The sequence below is a fragment of the Marmota monax genome, unplaced genomic scaffold (genome assembly GCF_021218885.2).
Source record: "Marmota monax isolate L192 unplaced genomic scaffold, Marmota_monax_Labrador192_F-V1.1 WCK01_AAM20220418_F8-fsc00011, whole genome shotgun sequence".
Taxonomy (NCBI): domain Eukaryota; kingdom Metazoa; phylum Chordata; class Mammalia; order Rodentia; family Sciuridae; genus Marmota; species Marmota monax.
This window is the reverse complement of record NW_026693082.1, coordinates 5604873-5618174: the sequence shown is the minus strand read 5'-3', so window position 1 is coordinate 5618174 and position 13302 is coordinate 5604873. Positions and strand designations below refer to the sequence as shown.

At 42.2% G+C, this 13302-nt stretch overlaps 1 non-coding gene across 1 annotated transcript; it reads left to right on the top strand.

The window, feature by feature from the left end:
- Window positions 1-308: 308 nt before the first annotated feature.
- On the top strand, window positions 309-382 carry Trnan-guu (transfer RNA asparagine (anticodon GUU)). Its single transcript has one exon. It is a non-coding gene; the product is annotated as a tRNA-Asn (tRNA).
- Window positions 383-13302: the final 12920 nt, after the last annotated feature.

Below are 13302 nucleotides of genomic sequence, written 5' to 3'. Positions count from 1 at the left end.
TCCCCCGTGAGCGCACGCCACGCTCGCAGCGGGGCTGGCAGGGAGGCGCCCGGGCTCACTCCCGCGTCCGGGCCGCCGCGGCGCCGCGGGCTGGGCTTTGTCCCCACAGGAGCCCCGTGGCCCCGCCCAGCCTCCCGCGCCCCCGCGGCTCCGCCTCGCCCTCGGCTCGGCTCGGTTCGCGGCTCGGCCTCCGCCCGGGCCCGCAGCGGTCCTCCGCCCGCACTCCGCGTGGCGACTCCCGAGATGGCGAGGGCCGCTGCCGCCGCCGCGGAAATGTGTACCCAGCGCGTCGCGGCACGGGTAGCTGGGTCTCTGTGGCGCAATCGGTTAGCGCATTCGGCTGTTAACCGAAAGGTTGGTGGTTCGAGCCCACCCAGGGACGGCGGCGCTTCTTTTCCCGAGACAATCTCTACGTGGGTTCATTTTAAAACTGGAACCCAGAGGTTTTTAATTGAGGAAGAGGACCACGTAAAACCACGTTTCTACGACAGAGGACAGTATCCCCTTGAGGACTAACGCGATTGGGCCTAATAAGTGCAATGGTGCACCCCCGGTGTGGCAATGGGCTCCCTCCCCTTAACCCCCCTTAACCCTAGGGGTGTGCATGTGGGCTTCAGGAGACCCGCCCAGCAGTGCTCCCAAACAGCGAGGTACTGCAAGAATAAAACAGCAACCCAGGTGCCCATGGGCAGGTGAAGACATAAATGCCATTAGTTTCACCCCAAAACTTTACACCACCAAATAGCAAACTTATTCAATATTACTACCCCCCCCCCAAAAAAATGAGCAAGCCTACAGATGAAACTTGAAAAAGAGTCATCCAGAAGAGGGTGAAGCACACCATCTTCAAAAACTATTCGGTTAACCTCAGTCACAGGCCCGCCCCCCCAATAATGGACCTGAATCTAGGAAAAAGACGTTAGAACATTTACCTTAGCTTGATGATGAAATTTTCCCTGAAGTTGACCTCAAGAGGAAATTGGATAGGTTCCTATGAAAAAATTCCAAATGACATTTTTTTTCAACTCTAGACTTATGGGGGGACACAAATATTTTTCAAGTAAATGATTTACTTAAATTTTCTATGAAGACAGAGAATCCCATGATTTTTTTGATATAATAACACAATTTAGGGGCTCCCCAGCCCCCAAAATTGTGGCTTAAGCGGTAGCGCCCTCGCCTGGCATGCGTGCGGCCCGGGTTCGATCCTCAGCACCACATACAAACAAAGATGTTGTGTCCGCCGAGAACTAAAAAATAAATATTAAAATTCTCTTAAGAAAAAAAAACCACAATTTTCTGTGAGGCTTGAGGTCATGTGGCAGGTGCTTTGTCTCTGGAATCAAAATAGAATTTAGAGACCTAGATGAAGGAACTGAGTCACTAGAATGTCTCTTAAAGAATGCCTAGGCAAGGGGCTGGGATTGTGGCTCAGTGGCAGAGTGTTTGCCATGCACTTGTGAGGCTCTGGGTTTGGTCCTCAGCACCACATAAAAATAAATAAACAAAATAAATATGTTGTGTCCATGTATAACTTAAAAAAAATGCCTAGTAAATGCTAACTGATTTTTTTTTAATCAAATAACTTGACAATAAATTATCCTCTCTTGCATAGTTAGGGCCCCTAATGAATGAAGCACAGCATTGCTTATGGCAGAATCACAGGTAGTCCCCTCAAATGCTCTTAGGTTAAAGGCCTTCCTGAAGCCTATCAGAATTCCTCACTTCCCACCTACAATTAAGGATATATTTTTTTTCAGTGGAAACAAAATGAAAATAAATTAGGTCATAAAATCATGTATACACTGTTCAAATCTTACCTAACTTCACCATGAAGGGTGTATTATTTGCTACCACTACAATGATGAGGACTTAGAAAGCATGCCTTCCACTTAACTGAATATTGTATTGGAGGTTACAAGCTCCTTGGGGTAGAGACCATCTTCTATCACTAATGATTATTTTAGGCTTCAAGGTGCTTCCTTCAGGATAGAGATCAATTTCTTGAGCTTAACCCACAAAGGACTTATATGATCCACAGCCTTTGTCTTATATCATGTTGTCCGGTGAAACCTTCCCATGGTTATATGTACGCACCCAGGGTTCCTTGAGCGGCCCTGCTGCGTTACAGCCCCAAGATGCCCTTACAAGTCCACCCCACTCAGACTCATCAGCTCAGGAGTCACCTCAGGAAACTTCCCCTCACGCCCCTCTTCTGCAAACCACCACACCACCCTGAAAACAGTGGGCTTGTCGCTGACACTGGAATTGAACTCAGGGAGAGTATACACCAGGGTATACAAGAGAGTATACAAGCATATTCCCATGCTTGCTCATCTAGCACAGGACTGTCACACAGCGCATTCTCAGTACAGGAGCAGTCCCTGCCTTCTCAGGATTCAGAGAGATGGACAATCACATAAAAACGTGTATGATGGAACATTAGCTCCAGACCCACAGAAAAATGTTGTCAGGCAGTTAAGAAGGTGGTCAACAGAATGGTGGAGCTGTAAGTGTCTTCATGGAGGATTTGAAAACCTTGTAAGATCTGGATAGGTCAGAAGTAGGGGAGGGGCATATAAGTCTCAAGAAAATTCAGGACCAGATGGTAGTGGGCAGGTGGTGGGAAATGAGAACAACCGGTATATAAAGCAAGTGTACTCTAAGAGGGTGAAGTGGAAGTGTTATTAGCTGTGGAAGGGCCCTGGAGACCTGGGGATGAGGCTAGACATCACCCTGTAAAGTAAGGGAGTAACTATTAGAAGGTTCTGCTTCAGGACAGAATAAAACAGACTTTGGACGGTTAGTCTGGCAATAGTGCAGAGAAAATAAGAGATCAGAGAACAGTTAAGAGGCAATTCTATTTCAAGAGAGAAGCGAAGAGATTTTGTGCTAATGTGGGTATAGAGAAGGCAGGGTATGGATGCAATTCAAAGGAAGTCTGGGAATGGGCTTTGGAGATTCAGGCTTTTAATCCCAGTGAGTCAGGAAGGTGAGGCAGGAAGGTCCTGAGGACAGCCATTGCAATTTAGCAAGACCCTGTCTCAAGAATTAAAAATGGGCTGGGGATGTAACTCAGTGTTACAGTGCCCCTAGGTTCAATCCCCAGTACTAGCAAAAAAAAAAAAAAAAAAAAAAAAAAAAGACTGATTAAGACTAAGAGACTGAAAGGAATGAAGAGCTCAGGGTAGTACCTACATTAGAGCTTGGGTGACCCTATTAATAGATATTTGAAATTTGGAATTGTTTTTGGCTTTGTTTGCTTTTTGAAATAAGGCCTTGCTGTATTGCTGGGGCTGGTTTTGCACTCCTGGGTTCAAGCAATTCTCCCTTTTCAGCCTCTGGAGTAGCTGAATGGAGGGGTCTTAAAGAAACATAGAAATAAGAAAAAGTATAAATTGTCTATCACTCTTAGCTTATCCAGTTCACAACCAATGAGTTCTACTGGAAACTAGAACCTAATTCTAGAAACAGACTTCATTTTTTTAAAGTTGAACCACGTCTTTTTTCCCCCCTTCTTCTTCTGCCTTCAGAAAGGGTTTTCCTATGTTTCGAAGGCTGACCTTGAACTTGTGATCCTCATGCCTTAGCCTGCTGACTAGCTGGGATCATATGCATGCATCACCATGCCCAGTTTTAAACCTCATTTTGACCTTAAGTTAAGCTTTTACTTATTTAAGGCAAACTTCCCAAGAGACTACCATAGGGATTCATGGAGCCCTGTGAAAATCAAAAGGAAAGGTAAGTACCCGGTTCCCCCAAACACATATATTCAGAAATAAAATTTTGTTACCGATGTCCAAGGGAATCACAAGCCCTATGAAGTAGAGTTCTTGGCCCCCAAATTTTTAATCCCTGGCTCTTATTTTATATGCTGAATTTTAATTCTAATTACTGATAAAGGCCAGAAGTCAAAAAGTGTTTACACATGGAAAAATGACTAATCTAAAGATTTTAAGATAGCACAAAGAATCAGAATAGTCAAGTACAAAAAGAAATCAGCTTTGGGGTTACTTTGGTTGAGCAATTAAGTATATATGTAAAATCAGTTATAAAGGACTTGAGACTAAAACAGCTGCCTTGAGGTTCTCATACAGTGTTGTCTGGTTATAAACTGGGATGAGTGGATATGAAGGGCTTTAACAGAGTGATCCTTTCAGGACCATTAGCAGATACAAATTTGCATTTCTTTCCTTATAAGTTACTTAAATGACACCAAAAATTGCCACATTTTGGTTACCCCTCCAAGGAACAGAGTCATTTCCATGGTTTTTTAGCAAAAACAAAACAGCCAAAAACAAAAAAGCCCTGGTGTATACTCCCCCTGAGTTCAATTCCAGTGTCAGCGACAAGCCCACTGTTTTCAGGGTGGTGTGGTGGTTTGCAGAAGAGGGGCGTGAGGGGAAGTTTCCTGAGGTGACTCCTGAACTGATGAGTCTGAGTGGGGTGGACTTGTAAGGGCATCTTGGGGCTGTAAGGCAGCAGGGCCACTCAAGGAACCCTGGGTGCGTACATATAACCATGGGAAGGTTTCACCAGGCAACATAAGACAAAGGCTGTGGATCATATAAGTCCTTTATGGGTACAGCTCAAGAAATTGATCTGCCAAAGATGACTCAAAATGGTTATTCCCAAACAAATGAATTAAATACACACTTCAAAATAAGGAGATCCTCAACTGCCTTTGTAAAAAGCTGAGTAGATTATCATGTGTGTGAGCATAGTGAAGGCTTCTTTATACTTCACTGAGCTATATGTTTACTTATGCTTAGTATATTTAATTCTGATGATTACAATTAACTCGTATAAATGTTATCAGGTAAAAGATGCTTTGGTTAATACCTGGTGTAGAAGTTTGAAATATAGGATTTCTCTATTAATTATCAAGCACAGGGACTCTGTCCACCACAAGTTCCATAGCCAGGGGGCTGGGGATGTGGCTCAAGCGATAGCGCGCTCCGCGGATCCTCAGCACCCCATACAAACAAAGATGTTGTGTCTGCCCAAGAACTAAAAATAAATATTAAAAAAAAAAATTCTCTCTCTCTCTCTCCCCTCTCTCTAAAGAAAAAAAAAAGTTCCATAGCCAGTTCAACATCAATTGACCACTGCAAAACTTTTGCCATCCTCCTGAATGGGCCCGGTTTACATTGCCCTGGGGCTTTGGGAGGCTTTAACTATCAAGTGACTTGTAGAATCACGGGAACTTCCTGAGCATATTCAGATAATCTCTGCCTCCCAGCCTGTGGAAAGCTCGCAGAACAGCTATGAAGTACCTGCAATAACTAAACAGAAAATACGTTTTCATTTTGAGATCTAAAGTATTTCACTGGGTTCTTTTTCCTTACAACCTCTCTCTTCTGTAGTTATATTTAATCTACTAATTATTTTCAATATCACCAATACCAGATTTATGGTCACTTTCGTACTTTGGCTATTTTGTAGATGCTAATCAGCGCCTTTTCACGGATGTGCTGTATTTAGAAGAACCTGATGTGCCCTTCAGCCCCACTTGCTTCTGTAGTTCTCTTAGGGAATGCTGGTGGGATTTAGGAGTGCCGGCCTCTTGGTGGTGAAAAGGTATCAAAAAACAAAATGTCAACAAATGGAGTTGGACCTGTGAATTGTGGGTGGTGGCTCTCATTACTAATGTACTTCTTAATGATTGGGTATCCCATCTATGAAATAGAAGGGTGCTTATGAGCTGAGATAGGTACTAGAGATAGAAAAAAAGACAAAGCAATCAGAAACAAGAAGAAAAATGGGTTTGTTTCAGTAACTTTTCCCATGGGGTTAAAGCAGAAGGACTGTCTTAGCATAGAGCGCAAATAGACCAGGCCCCCTTCTGATTGGCTGCAGTGATCTGCTCTTTTGGAAGACTCTTATAGCACCTAGTACAGGTGACTCCATTCCGGTTTGATCTGGTCTATTTAGCCTAGTGCTGTGACTCAGTCCAAAACAATGGCTGACCATAAATTTTGTTTAAAAAGTCAAGAGGGGGCTGGGGATGTGGCTCAAGCGGTAGCGCGCTCACCTGGCATGTGTGCGGCCCGGGTTCGATCCTCAGCACCACATACAAAACAAAGATGTTGTGTCCGCTGAAAACTAAAAAATAAATATTAAAAAAAATTCTTAAAAAAAATAAATAAAAAGTCAAGAGGGCCAGAGATACAGCATCCCAGATAAGCTCATTGAGCAGGTCTGTTCGGGCCTATGAACTGTGGGTGATGGCTCTTCGTGACAGGGATGCCCATCTGAAGGGTTGCCTCTGGAAACTGCTCACAGTGAAGTCATTAGTTGAAGTCATTGCTTGAATGTCACTTCTGTGGGATACTTTCTCTAATCCATTAGATTGATTACACCTCTGCTGCCATGAGCTTCCTAGCAGATGTAGCACACTTCCTCCCTGATGTAGCACACCCCTTTTGGACCCCAGACTCTAAGGTTGGAGAGGCCAGTCCATTCTGTGTTGGTTTCACCAGCAAAACTCTAATGCATTGTCTTCCACTTTCCATCCTCTTTTGAAGGCTTGCCAAGGACATTTTTGTGGTATCTTAAGTGGATAAAAAATTGGCTAAAAATTTAATACTTTCCTCCTTGCATATTTTTTCTTCTTCTAGGGAATTGGCATTAAGTCCTTGTATTTACACTTTTCAAATGGCATTTGATAAGAAAATTTCCCAGTAACTGCAACATATAATGGGAATTGAATGTTGTTAGTATATGAAGTAAGAAAGATACATAAACGGTGTGTTCTGAATCATTACAGAACCATTTATTCAACAAATTGTATTCAAACAAGTTTACTATTTGGAGAAAACCAGAAAAAAACAAAACAACAAAAAATGTTACATATCAAAATACATTCCAAATTATTAAATTCATATGCCAAAAAAACACAAGTTTCATTAGAAAAAAACTATGTGAATATTTGTAATTTAGGATGGAAACATTGCTAAAATACCAAAAGATTCTAAAATAACGTAAAAAACTTCCATATTTCAAAACATTAACAATTATGGCTGCCTAGAAACTCAAACTGCCAAATAACAGAGAAAGTGAAGTATCTTTTATACGTAGAGCTGATATCAATAACCCTCAATTCAACTGCCACAGGACTGGGAAGGTCCATAGAGTTCTTCCTGCTTCTCCTTCAGACACTAGTGCCTAATTTGTCTTTAGGAGACTCCTCTCTTGCCAGGTGTGATGGAGCACACCTGTAATCCCAGAAGCTGGAGAGGCTGATGCAGAAGGATTGTGAGTTCAAAACCAGCCTCTGCAGTGAGGCTCTAAGCAACTTAGTGAGACCCCATCTCTAAATAAAAAATATTAAAAGGTCTGGGATGTGGCTCAGTGGTTAAGCATCCCTGGGTTCAATCCCAACACAAAAAAGAGAGAATCCCTTCTTGCCTCACTCCAACTTTCTAAGACATCAATCCAAGAGGGATGCTACAATGAGAACAGCCTGTCCTGATTCCATTCCCAAGAGCTCTCACGACTCACACTGTGTGTACCTCTGTCACCCTATTAACGGAGGCCTCCCACATCTAATCTCACCCAACTGCCCAACCTCTCTTGTCTAGCCCCTTACCCTCCCACAGTGCCAATTCATGGCTTGTCCTCAACAGGACCTCCCATGACTTTGACTTCCATCAACAATCTCCTCCAGCCCTGTGCTAAGGGTAATCCGACTCTCCCCAGGAGGGCTAACCCTCCAGTCCTATCCAGTGTTGGTTGTTTGTCTCCCACACACCACTGGATCTGGAGATGGGCCAGGTTCTTCCTTGCTGCTATTTCAACCACTGTTCCTCTATCCTCCTCATAACCCTCCAGTGCCTTTGAAGCAAATCTTTCCACTGAACCACCAACTCCTGCTCCTTTTGCTGCCATCTGTTATTTGCACGATACAGTTGTCCCTTGGTATCCTTGGGGGATTGGTTCCCAGACTTCCCTTCAGATTAAGTACCTTCTATAAAATGGTGTAGTATTTGCACAGAACCTACTCACATCCTCCCGTACATTTAAATCATCTCCAGATTACATATCTAACATAAGTGCTATGTAAATAGCTGTTCTACAGTATTTAGAGAATAATGACAAGAAAAAGATCTGTGCAATTTGGAGAATATTTTTAATCTGGTTGAAAATGCAGATGTGAAATCCATAGACATCAGACTATATACTGTCCTTCCTTGAAGATGTTAGATCCTGGTTTTCTCTTTCCACCCATTTACATTATTTTATCTTCCAAAAAGATAACCCATGTACAACATGTTCTAGCCTCTTCATTCCTTGATCTCACTTCTTGTGGACTTTTCGCCCAACTTCCATTAGGTACTTTCGTCATACTTCATACTCTACATCACTAGACTGCTGTCTCTAATCCAATTACCTATTAGTTCTGCCTTGGCATTCTTGAACTCTCCTATCCATCAAGATTTGCTACCCTTTCAATCTATTGCCTCCTAATCATAGCAATAATCATTACCTATGTCTGCTGGCTTTGTTATTGTATGAAATACCTGAGATAATCAACTTACAAAGAGAAAAAAGTTTATTTTGGCTCAAAATTTTAGAGGTTTCAGTTCTGTGATGATTGGCCCCATTTCTTTGGGCCTGTGATGAGGCAGCACATCCCGGTGGAAGCCTGAGGCAGAGCAAAGTTGTTTCCTTCATGGCCAGGGAGCAGAGAGAGGAAAAAGAAGGGGCATGGTCCCATTGTCCCCTTCAAGGGCACACGGAAGTGACCTGAAGACCTCCCACCAGGACCTATCCCTTACAGGTTCTAGCACCTCCCAATAGGGCTCAGCTGGAGACCAAGCCTTTAGCACATGCTAAAGACATTAGCTTTGAAGACATTCCAGATCCACACTTCGGCTTTACCCAAGCATGAAACCTTAATTCCTCCATCTCTGCTCCCTTTGCCTGACAATTCTTCTCATTTGGCTAAATCCAAATTTTCACATACTACGACCCACACCTGAGCAGCTAAACAACTGGGGAAAAAAAAACAAACAAAAACCCAAAGCAAACAAAAAGCTCCCCACCATCATCTTAGCTGGTCTCAGTTAAATTTAAGACTGTAAATCCCCAGTGGGCTCTCCACACAGCCTAGCAAGACCACTGCATGAACTAGCTGGATTAGCTCTCCTCTCCCAGAGACTGAATATTTCAAACATCTCTTCAATATTCAACTACTACTCGCTTCACACCCCCAGCAACTAATCATTTCCCTGAGAAAATCATCAGAAGAGACCTTCCTCATTTTTCTCTCATCATAGTCTCCTAAAGTTTGTCTTCACGTATCTGTCTTCCCTAGTAGTAAAATGATAAATTCTTCTGGCTCTTAAGGTCACACTTGCCTCTTCTACACTGAATCCCATCCCTGGAGAAATCTGCTGCCATGACTGCTTGTTTTCACCTGTAACATCCCTTGACAATTCTCTCCAGGAAACATTCAGGCCCACCTAGAAGCATATTTGATATCTTCCATCTTACAGACAATAACAAAGAACCTTGACCTCACATTCCCCCACCAGGTACCAGGAAATGTTACAAAAATTGGATCTATACCTCCACTTTCTCATCCCTTTCCTTGTGGGCCCAACCACTCTGGTTTCACAACTCCACTGAATTGTCCTTATTAAGTTACCAGGGACTCCTCTAAGGCCAAAACCAACAGTCCCAGGCCTCATATCACTCTACTTTTCAGCAGCATCTGACAAATAATCACTCCTTCCTTTTAGTTAAAAAGAGAGAGAGAGAAAAAAAGCATTCTTCAGGTAACATATTCATCAGATTTTCCTCCAACTGCCCTAAAAGTTCTTCAGAGCTGTTGAACTCCCTAAGTGACCCCATCCTATATTATGGCATTGAATATGATCATGCATTAATTCCACAGTGAGTACCTCCAGTGTCTGCTTCTCTCCTGAGCTCCACCATTCTACAGCCAACTTCCTGCTAAATTATCTCCACTTGGAGTCTAATTAGGAATCTCACACTTAACTCACCCCCTTCAAATCCGTTCCTTCCCAAGTCTCTCATCTCAGTAAACGGCACAACCATTTGCTTAGCAACAAAACCTGAGATTCATCTTTGACTCCTCTTTCCAACCCAAATCCAATCTATCATCACATTCTATTGGTTTTACCTTTGAAATTGAACAGCTATCCCATGACTTTTTATTTCCTTCTTTTTTCCACAGATAGGGATTGAACTAAGGGCTTCAAACGAGCTAGGCAAGAGCTCTACCACTGATTTACATCTCCAGCTATATCCAACCACTTTTAATACCTCCACAATTATCACCCTACTCTAAATCCTAAGGAGACTGTAATTGACAAGGATTTCTATTCTGACCACTGTAGTATTTCTCTACACTTCAATGATCATGTTACCCTCTTGCCTGAAAACTCCCAATGGCTCCCTAATCTCAATGAGTCAAGGTCCTCACAGTGGCCCATAAAGTCCTAGGAAATCTTGTGCTGCCAACTTCTTTAATCTCATGCTCAGATTTTCCTTCCTCTGCACACTCTGTATACCACCTCTTTCCCATTTCTGTTAAAGTGGGCCCTCCACAAAATTTGAAATTTCCAATATAATAGTATTAAAAAGTGGGGTCTTCTTTCAAAAGATGATTAGGTCAAAAAGGATTACTGCTCTTATGAAAGAGCTTGAAGGGACTGCCCCTACCTACTCTGGTCCCCTAAACCATATGAGGATACTGAAAGAGATGCCATCTCTGAAGCAGGTGGTGTACCTTCATCAGGCAACCAATATGCTGGTGCCTGAAGCTTGGGCCACCCAACCTCCAGAACTGAGAAATGTTTCTATTATTTATGAATTTCCAAGACATTTTGTTGTATTAGTCTGCCCCCACACACTTGCTCCAGTCACATGACTAACTCCCTAACCTCCCTTGGTCTCAGTTCCAATGTCACCACCTTCAACAAACCTCCCAAGTCCACCCAGTCTAAAATAGTTCTCCAACTCATGCACTTTTCTTCTCCATAGTATTCAGTGCCACGGACTGCCAATCCTAATTATTTGTAAATTCCATATTTGTGAATTCACCTACTTGCTAAAATTTGCAACCCTAAAATCAGTACTTGTGGTGCTTCCCATGGTCACTTGTAGACATGTTCAGCTGCTGAATGCACATTCCCAGCTCAAGTTCAACACTGTGCCTTTGTGTTTCAGCTCTCATGCTGTAACCAAGTAATTTCGAGGTCTACTTAGTGCCCTGGTTTTCACATTTTTGTGACTTCCCTGTTTGAAATAGCCCCTAGCACAATGCTGAAGTGCTGTCTAGTATTCCCAAGCATAAGGCAGCCGTGATATGCTTGACAGAAAATCCATGTTAGGTAACTTTGTTCAGCCTTAATTTACAGTGCCATTGGTCATGAGCACCATGTTAATGAATCAGTACTAAAATTAAATAAGGTTATCTGTGAACAGAATCATACAAAAAACATGATCACTGATTGGCTAAAAAGAACATGACCAGAGGGTCAGGAATTTAACCCTGTACTTCCCCTAGGAACATAGTATCTAAGATATGACCTTACTACAAATTTACAACCGTGTATGGCACTCACCAGTAATCTGAAAATATATAAAGTGGGTAATACAAGTGAAAGATGAATGAGCAATTCCTGAAACTCAACTGGCCGGTAGTTACAGAAAATATTCAACCTCAGTAGTAATCAAGGAAATGTAAACAAAACAGCCAGGGTTGCTCCCTTGAAGCAATTATTAAGACTTTTTAAATGTGGATACCTTTTGACAAAGAAATAAAACTTGGATCTGTGCAAAAATTTATCAGCAATAGTAACTGATGTGGCAAAATTAACAGCACCAAAACAGTAGAGATCACCTCAGAATCTAAAAAGGATGAGCAAAACAACAGTCGTCCACCCAATGTAATATGTAGTTATAAAAAGGTTGTTCAAAACTATGTGATATGGAAAAATGTCCATTATACAAATGCCGCAGTCTGGCTGCAGCAAAATAACGGGGGGGGGGGGTGACAAACAACTTGTGTAGATTGATACAGGAGTGGAAGCCGTTTATTGTAGGACAGGAGTGGTATATATACATTCCACACAGCTTATCTTAATTAGCATAAACTAGATACATCAGTCAACCAATAAGGAATCTCCCACTTAATGGCTCGCTGGTGTTACTTCACAAACCACTCCCTCTGGCATTTTGCCAGGCGCCATCCAGACTTGTTTACAGACTCTAACATACAAACAAGTCTGATAGGATTTGGGGGGATATGGGGGATTGATCCCAGGGTCCTGTACATGTGAGTCAAGCAGTCTACCATGGAGCTACATCCCCAGCCCGTAGGATCTAATTTTTATTGTTTATGTGCATAAAAATATGAAAATTTTGTTATTAGCACTAGATATTAAAATGACCTAGTTTTTCCTTATGAAAAATATGCATTACTTTTATAATCAGAAAAAAAAAAGAGAAAGCTTAGGGAGTAAATTTGGCAAATAAATTACCAAGTTCTGAGTCTGTGGCAAAGTCCTGCCACCCCTAAACTGTGTGCCACTTTCAACCTGAGTTCAACTCCAATCACTACAGCAGGAACACTGTGCAGGCATTCAAACTTTTAAACGAAACCTGAGAAGTGAAACCTGGAGAGAGAAGCTCAACACTTCTAACCCCTGTGATAACCACTCTACTCAATCCCTGCCCCACAAAACTCATTGACTATATACTATTTTCTGTAAAATGTGACACAAGTTGTCTCACTCACAGGAATGGTGAATTTTAATGAAATAACACTTCATATATTATAGAATCCAACATATAGCAAGCCTCATAACAGAACTGTTAGCTGGTGTCCTACTCTGGTTACAGAAATAAATGTATTGGGAATAAAGATGGTATATTTACAATAACGTGTAAACGTTTCACACATCACAAATAAAGACTACCTCTGCCCTGTTACAGGTCATTTACTGCTCACATAACATTACTCACAGTTCTAGTCAGGTTTCCTGCCATCCATTGTGAGGAGAGGCAGAAGAGATGAGTAGCACTGAGGCAGTCATGTTCTCTTCCTCTAAGAGACAGGCACAGGCCCTTCCGTGGAACCTCATTCACTCCACATGACAGCTTCAGTCTGTATGAGCAGTGTTTGTACTGAATCTAACCAAAACTTAAAATCTAGAAATTTAATGCACCCAACTGTATAAATCTTCAGGAACTAAACAATACTTTTCATCTTTAATGTTCTGAAATCCTCATTCTCCCACAAGTACAAAATGAAACCAACAACAAAAA